The sequence below is a fragment of the Cyrtonyx montezumae genome, unplaced genomic scaffold, assembly GCF_038088225.1.
Source record: "Cyrtonyx montezumae isolate F1298 unplaced genomic scaffold, pur_monq_1.0 scaffold_28, whole genome shotgun sequence".
NCBI lineage: Eukaryota > Metazoa > Chordata > Aves > Galliformes > Odontophoridae > Cyrtonyx > Cyrtonyx montezumae.
Window position 1 is genome coordinate 443,336 of NW_027072025.1, and position 8,522 is coordinate 451,857.

The following is an 8,522-nucleotide window of genomic DNA, read 5'->3' on the forward strand; positions in this document are numbered from 1 at the left end:
AATGGAGGGGAGAGAACTGTAAGGTTGCGGTGCAAATGGTAGCAAAGCGGAGCGAAATGGTTCTGGAAAGAAAGAGAGTGGAAAGAAACGAAAGGTTGCCGTGCAAATGGGAGTGGAACGAAAAAAAAGTGAGTGGAGAGAACTGAAAAGTTGAAGCGCAAATGAGACCAAATCGGAGCGAAATGGGAGCAAAAACTAAGGGAGTAGAGAGATATGAAAGGTTGCGGTGCCAATGGGAGAGGAGTGAAATGGGAGCGGAAACAAAAGGGAGTGGATTGAACTGAAAGTTTGCGGCGCAAATGAGAGCAAAGATAAAAGAAATTGGATCGGAAACAACGGAAGAGAAAAGAACAGAATGATTGCGGCGCAAAGGGGATTAGAGCGGAGAAAAAGGGAGTGGAGAGAACAGAAAGGTTGCGGTGAAAATGGGAGCGGTGCGGAGAAAAATGGGAGCGGAAAAAAAAGGAATGGAGAGAACTGAAAGATTGCGGTGCAAATGGGAGCAGATTGGAGCGAAATGGCAGTGAAGAGAACTGATATATTGCGGTGAAAATAGGATTAGAGCAAAGCGAAGTGGGAGTGTAGAGAAATGAAAACTTCTGGCACAAATGGGAGCAAAGCGAAATGGGAGCGGAAACGAATGTACTGGAAAGAACTGAAAGGTTGCATCACAAAAGGGAGCGGATTGGAGCGAAATGGCTGTGGAAGCAAAGGGAGTGGATAGAACTGAAAGGTTGCAGTGTAAATGGACGCGGAGCAAAATGGGAGCAGAAACAAAGGGGATGGAGAGAACGGAAAGTTGGTGGTGCAAATGGGAGTGGAGGAGCGAAATGCTAGCAGAAACAAAGGGACTGTAGAGAACTGAAAGGCTGCAGTGCCTTTGGGACTGCATCGTGCAGCAAAATGAAAGCAGAAACAAAATGGGAGCATCGTGCAGCAAAATGAAAGCAGAAACAAAGGGACAGGAAAGAGCTGGAAGGTTGCGGCACAAATGGGAGAAGAGTGAAATGGTTGTGGAAACAAAGGGAGTGGATAGAACGAAATGTTTGCGGTTCAAATGGGAGTGGAGCAAAATCAAATAGAGAGGATAGAACTTAAAGGTTTTGGTGCAAATGGGAGCGAAGCAAAATGGTAGTAGAAACAAAGTGAGTGGAAAGAACGGAAAGTTTGTGGCGGAAATGGGGGCGGAAGTACAAAATAGTAGCAGAAAAAAAGGGACTGGGGAGAACTGAAGGTATGTGGCACAAATGAGAGCGGAGCGAAATGGTAGTGGAACCAAATGGAGGGAAGAGAACTGTAAGGTTGCATCAAAAGTGGGAGCAAAGCGGAGCGAAATGGGAGTGGAAACAAAGGGAAGGGAGAGAACTGTAAGGTTGCGGTACAAATGGGAGCAAAGTGGAGCGAAATGGGATCGGAAAAAAAGGGAGAGAAAAGAACAGAATGATTGCGGCGCAACTGGGATTAGAGTGGAGAAAAAGGGAGTGGAGAGAACTGAAAGGTTGCAGTGAAAATGGGAGCGGTGCGGAGAAAAATTGGAGCGGAAAAAAAAAAGGAATGGAGAGAACTGAAAGATTGCGGTGCAAATGGGAGCAGAGCAGAGCGAAACTGGAGCAGAGACGAAGGGAATGGAGAGAACTGAGTAGTTGTGGCGTAAATCGGAGCAGAGCGGAAGCAATGGGAGTGAAGAGAACTGAAAGGATGTAGTGCAAATAGGAACGGATCGGAACTAAATAAGAGAGGAACCAAAGGGAGTGGAGAGATATGAAAGGTTGCGGTGCCAAAGGGAGTGGAGCGGAGAAAAATGGGAGTGGAAACAAAATAAATGGAGAGAAATGAAAGATTGCTGTGCAAATGGGAGTGGAGTGGTGCGAAATAGGAGTAGAAAAAAAAAGGAGTGGAGAGAACTGAAAGATTGCGGTGCAAATGGGAGCGGAGTGGAGAGAAATCGGAGCGGAAAAAAAAGGAGTGGAGAGAACTGAAAGGCTGCCATGCAAATGGGAGCAGATCAGAGTGAAATGGCAGTGAAGAGAACTGATATGTTGCGGTGAAAATAGGATTAGAGCAAAGCGAAGTGGGAGTGTAGAGAAATGAAAAGTTCCGGCACAAATGGGAGCAAAGCGAAATGGGAGTGGAAACAAATGGATTGGAGAGAACTGAAAGGTTTCATCGCAGATAGGATCATATCGGAGTGAAATGGTTGTGGAAGCAAATGGAGTGGATAGAATTGGAAGTTTACAGTGTAAATGGAAGCGATGCAAAATAGGAGCAGAAACAAAAGGAATGGAGAGAACTGAAAGGTTGCGGCACAAATGGGAGAAGAGCGGAGCAAAATGGGAGCAGAAACGAGAGGATTGGAGAGAACTGAATAGTTGCGGCGTAAATGGGAGCGGAGCGGAAACTATGGGAGTGAAGAGAACTGAAAGGATGCAGCGCAAATAGGAACGGATGGAAACTAAATGGGAGGGGAAGCAAAGGAAGTGGAGAGAGCTGAAAGGTTGCGGTGAAAATTGGAGCTGAACGGAGAAAAATGGGAGCGGAAAAAAAAGGATTGGAGAGAACTGAAAGATTGCGGTGCCAATGGGAGCAAAGTAGAGGAAGTGGGTGCAGCAAAAAAAGGAGTGGAGAGAACTGAAAGGCTGCCGTGCAAATGGGAGCAGAGCGGAGCGAAATGGCAGTGAAGAGAACTGATATGTTGCGGTGTAAATGGGATTGGAGCAAAGCGAAATGGGAGTGGAGAGAAATGAAAAGTTCCGGCGCAAATGGGAGTGGAGCGAAATGGGAGCGGAAACAAATGGATTGGAAAGAACTGAAAGGTTGCATCACAAATGGGAGCGGATTGGAGCGAAATGGCTGTGGAAGCAAAGGGAGTGGATAGAACTGAAAATCTGCTGAGTAAATGGAAGTGGAACAAAATGGGAGCAGAAAGAAAGGGAATGGAGAGAACGGAACGTTTGCGGCGCAAATGGGAGCAGAGGAGAAAAATGCTAGCAGAAACAAAGGGACTGGAAAGAACTGAAAGGCTGTGGTGCAAATGGGAGCATCGTGCAGCAAAATGAAAGCAGAAACAAAGGGATTGGAGAGAACTGAAAGGCTGCGGCGCAAATGGGACAGGAGTGAAATGGGAGCAGAAACAAATGACAGTGGATTGAATTGAATGTTTGTGGCGCAAATGAGAGTGGATGAAATGGGACACAAACAATTGGAGTGGAGAGAAGTTAAAGATTGCATTGAAAATCGGAGCGGATCGGAGCAAAATCGTTGTGGTAACAGAGTGGATAGAACAAAATTTTTGCGGTGCAAATGGGAGTGGAGCGAAATCAAATAGAGAGGATAAAACTTAAAGGTTGTGCAAATGGGAGCAGAGCGGAGCAAAATGGGAGAAGAAACAAAGGGAGTGGAGAGAACGGAAAGGCTGCAGTCGTAATGGGAGCATCGTTCAGCAAAATGAAAGCAGGAACAAAGAGACTGGAGAAAACTTAAAGATTGCAGCGAAAATGGGACAGGAGTGAAATGGGAGCGGAAACAAATGAGAGTGGATTGAAATTGTTATGGATTTGTGATTTTTGTTGAATTGTTTATATTCCACATCATAGCATCATGTGGTGTATTGGGAGTTAAGGAGTTATTGCTCCAGCTCTGTGGATCGTAGATAGTTCTGGGTGTACCTGTCTCAGAAGAGAACCACATTCCCCAGAGGACTTTGCATTGCTTTGCATTTTTACATATTTCCGTCCAGAGGGAAAGATAAAAACTGTCTGCGGTCACGGGACTCTCTCTTCCCTTCGGGACCGAGCTCGGCAGTGGGTGTTTGTTGCAGCCGTCCGCCTTGAGTGTTAGCGTAAGGCCTTCGGTTTATCGGACACTCTCTCTCTTGCTCATTTTATTTGATTCATTTGCCTCAATTCCAATTATATTATATTATATAATATTGTGTTATTTTCCTTTCTGATATCTATTTAGTAAATTAGCTTTCCTCCTCAGATCGTTGCCGCTGTTTTGTTCCTAGGCCCATCTCCCTACTCCTTTTTCAATTTCCCCTTTCCCCTTCCCCGGGGTGTGGGCCCGTGGGTCCCCTGCCTCAATTGTCATGGTACCGGGTCAAACTGACTCGCAAACCGGTGACAGAACGGAAAGTTTGCGGCGCAAATGGGAGTGGAGTAGAGGGAAATGAGAGTGTAGAGAACTGAAAGGTTGTGGCGCAAATGGGAGTGGAGCGAAATGGGACGCAATAACTTGAGTGGAGAGATGTGAAAGGTTGCATTGCAAATGGGAACAAAATGGAGCAAAATCAGAGCAGAAACAAAATAAATGGAGAGGACTGAAAAATTGTGGTGCAAATGGGAGTGTATTGGAGCGAAATGGGAGCAGAAAAACAAGGAGTGGATAGAACTGAAAGGCTGCCGTGCAAATGGGAGTAGAGCGGAGCGAAATGGCAGTGAAGAGAACTGATATGTTGCGGAGTAAATGGGAGCAGAGCGGAAACAATGGGAGTGAAGAGAACTGACAGGATACAGCGCAAATAGGAATGGATCGGAACGAAATGGGAGGGGAAACAAAGGGAGTGGAGATAACTGAAAGATTGCTGTGTAAATGGGAGCGAAGCGAAAATGGAGCGTAAACAAAGGGACTGGAGAGAACAGAAATGTTGTGGCGCAAATAGGTGTGGAGTGGAGTGAAATGGGAGCGGAAAGAAAGGGAGCAGAGATAACTGAAATGTTGCGGCTCAAATGGGAGTGGAGCACAGCGAAATGGGAGTGGAAACAAAGGGAATGGAGAGAACTGAAAGTTTGCCGCTCTAATGGGAGCAACGCAGAGCGAAATTGCAATGCAGAGATCTGAAATGTTGCGGCACAAATGGGAGTGGATCTAAGCAAAATGGGAGTGGAAACAAAGGGAGTGGAGAGAACTGGAAGGTTGCCGTGCAAATGGGAGTGGAGCGAAAACAAAGTGAGTGGGGGGAACTGAAAGGTTGCAGCACAAATGAGACCAAATCGGAGCGAAATGGGAGCGGATATGAAAGGAATGGAGAGTACTGAAAGGTTGTGGCACAAATGGGAGCGGAGCGATGCGAAATGGGAGTAGAAAGAAAGGAATTTGAAAAAACAGAAAGGTTGCAGCACAAATATGAACGGAATTGAACAAAATGGGAGCGTAAACAAAGGGACTGGAGAGAACAGAACTGTTGCGTCACAAATGGGAGCAAAGTGGAGTGAAATGGGAGCGGAAACGAAGGTAGTGGAGTGAAGTGAAATGATCCAGCGCAAATGGGAGTGAAATGGGAGTGGATAGTCGTGAAAGGTTGCAGCGTAAATGGGAGCAGAGTGAATTTGGAACGGAAAAAAAGGGGAGTGGAGAGAACTGAAGGGCTGCAGAAGCAAATGGGAGCTAAGCGGAGTCAAATGAGAGTGGAAAAAATGGGACTGGAGAGAACCGAACTGTTGCGGAGCAAAAGGGAGCAGAGCAGAGTGAAATGGGAGCGGAAATATAGGGACTGGAGGGAACAGATATGTTGCGGCGCAAAGGGAACAGAGTGGAGCGAAATGGGAGCGAAAACAAAAGGACTGGGGAGAAGTGATATGTTCCGGAGCAAATGGGAGTGAAATGGGAGTGGAGAGAACTGTAAGCTTGCAGCGTAAAAGAGAGCAGAGTAGAACAAAATGGGTGCTGAAACAAAAGGACTTAAGAGAAGAGAAATGTAGCACTGCAAATAGGAGCGGAGTGGAGCGAAATAGGAGCGGAAACAAAGAGAGGAGTGAAATGAAAGGTTGCAGTGCAAATGGGAGCGGAGTGAATTCTGAGTGGAAACAAAAACAGTGGAGAGAAGTGAAGTGTTCCGGTGCAAATGGGAGTGAAATGGGAATGGAGAGAAGTAAAAGGCTGCAGCGCAAATAGGAGTGGAGCAGAGAGAAATGGGAGTGCAGAGAACTGAGAAGTTGCAGAGCAAATTGGAGCAGAGCTGAACGAAATGGGAGCAGAAAAAAGGGGACTGGAGAGAACAGAAATGTAGCAGTGCAAATAGGAGTGGAGTGGAGCGAAATGGGAGCAGAAAAACAAGGAGTGGAGAGAACTGAAAGTCTGCTGTGCAAGTGGGAGCAGTGCAGAGCGAAATGGCAGTGAAGAGAACTGACATGTTGCGGTGATAATGGGATTAGAGCAAAGCGAAATGGGAGTGTAGAGAGATGAAAAGTTCCGGCGTAAATAAGAGCAAAGCGAAATGAGAGTGGAAACAAATGGATTGGAAAGAACTGAAAGGTTGTGGTGAAAATGGGAGCGGAGCAAAATGGGAGCAGAAACAAAAGGAATGGAGAGAACGGAAAGTTAGCGGCGCAAATAAGAGCCGACGAGCAAAATGGTAGCAGAAACAAAAGGACTGGAGAAAACTGAAAGGTTGAATCACAAATGGGAGCGTAGCGTAGCGAAATGGTTGTGGAAAGAAAGGGAATGGAGAGAACTGAAACACTGTGGTGGAAATGGGATCGAAGCGGAGCAAAATGTGAAAGAAAACTAAGGGAGTGGGGACAAGGGAATGGTTGTGGCGCAAATGGGAGTGGTGCAGAATGAAATGGGAACTGAAAAAAAAAGGACTGGAGAGAACAGAACTGATGAGGCGCAAATAGGAGAGGAGCGCAGTGAAATGGGAGTGAAAACAACGAAAGAGGAGAGAACTGAAAGGTTACGGCACAAACTGGAGCAGAGAAAAATGGATGTGGAATCAAATGGAGGGGAGAGAACTGTAAGGTTGCGGTGCAAAGAGGAGCGAAGCGGAGCGAAATGGTTGTGGAAAGAAAGGGAGTGGACAGAAATGAAAGATTGCCGTGCAAATGGGTGTGGAACAGAAATAAAGTGAGTGGAGAGAAATGAAAGGTTGCAGCGCAAATGGGAGCAGATCGGAGCGAAATGGGAGCGCAAACAAAGGGAGCGGATTGAACTGAAAGTTTGTGACTCAAATGAGTGGAGTAGAGGGAAATGGGAGTGTAGAAAGTGAAAGGTTGCGGCGCAAATGGGAGTGGAGCGAAATGGGACGCAAACAATTGGAGTGGAGAGAAGTGAAAGGTTGCATTGGAAATGGGAGCAGATCGGTGCGAAATGGTTGTGGAAACAAAGGGAGTGGATAGAACGAAATGTTTGCGATTCAAATGGGAGTGGAGCGAAATCAATTAGAGAGGATAGAACTTAAAGGTTTTGGTGCAAATGGGAGCGGAGCAAAATGGGAGAAGAAATAAAGGGAGTGGATATAACGGTAAGTTTGTGGCACAAATGGGAGCGGAAGAACAAAATAGTAGCAGAAAAAAAGGGACTGGGGAGAAGTGAAGGTATGTGGTGCATATGGGAGCAGAGCAAAATGGTAGTGGAACCAAATGGAGGGAAGAGAACTGTAAGTTTGCATCAAAAATGGGAGCAAAGTGGAGCGAAATGGGAGTGGAAACAAAGGGAGTGGAGAGAACTGGAAGGTTGCCGTGCAAATGGGAGTGGAGCGAAAACAAAGTGAGTGGGGGGAACTGAAAGGTTGCAGCACAAATGAGACCAAATCGGAGCGAAATGGGAGCGGATATGAAAGGAATGGAGAGTACTGAAAGGTTGTGGCACAAATGGGAGCGGAGCGATGCGAAATGGGAGTAGAAAGAAAGGAATTTGAAAAAACAGAAAGGTTGCAGCACAAATATGAACGGAATTGAACAAAATGGGAGCGTAAACAAAGGGACTGGAGAGAACAGAACTGTTGCGTCACAAATGGGAGCAAAGTGGAGTGAAATGGGAGCGGAAACGAAGGTAGTGGAGTGAAGTGAAATGATCCAGCGCAAATGGGAGTGAAATGGGAGTGGATAGTCGTGAAAGGTTGCAGCGTAAATGGGAGCAGAGTGAATTTGGAACGGAAAAAAAGGGGAGTGGAGAGAACTGAAGGGCTGCAGAAGCAAATGGGAGCTAAGCGGAGTCAAATGAGAGTGGAAAAAATGGGACTGGAGAGAACCGAACTGTTGCGGAGCAAAAGGGAGCAGAGCAGAGTGAAATGGGAGCGGAAATATAGGGACTGGAGGGAACAGATATGTTGCGGCGCAAAGGGAACAGAGTGGAGCGAAATGGGAGCGAAAACAAAAGGACTGGGGAGAAGTGATATGTTCCGGAGCAAATGGGAGTGAAATGGGAGTGGAGAGAACTGTAAGCTTGCAGCGTAAAAGAGAGCAGAGTAGAACAAAATGGGTGCTGAAACAAAAGGACTTAAGAGAAGAGAAATGTAGCACTGCAAATAGGAGCGGAGTGGAGCGAAATAGGAGCGGAAACAAAGAGAGGAGTGAAATGAAAGGTTGCAGTGCAAATGGGAGCGGAGTGAATTCTGAGTGGAAACAAAAACAGTGGAGAGAAGTGAAGTGTTCCGGTGCAAATGGGAGTGAAATGGGAATGGAGAGAAGTAAAAGGCTGCAGCGCAAATAGGAGTGGAGCAGAGAGAAATGGGAGTGCAGAGAACTGAGAAGTTGCAGAGCAAATTGGAGCAGAGCTGAACGAAATGGGAGCAGAAAAAAGGG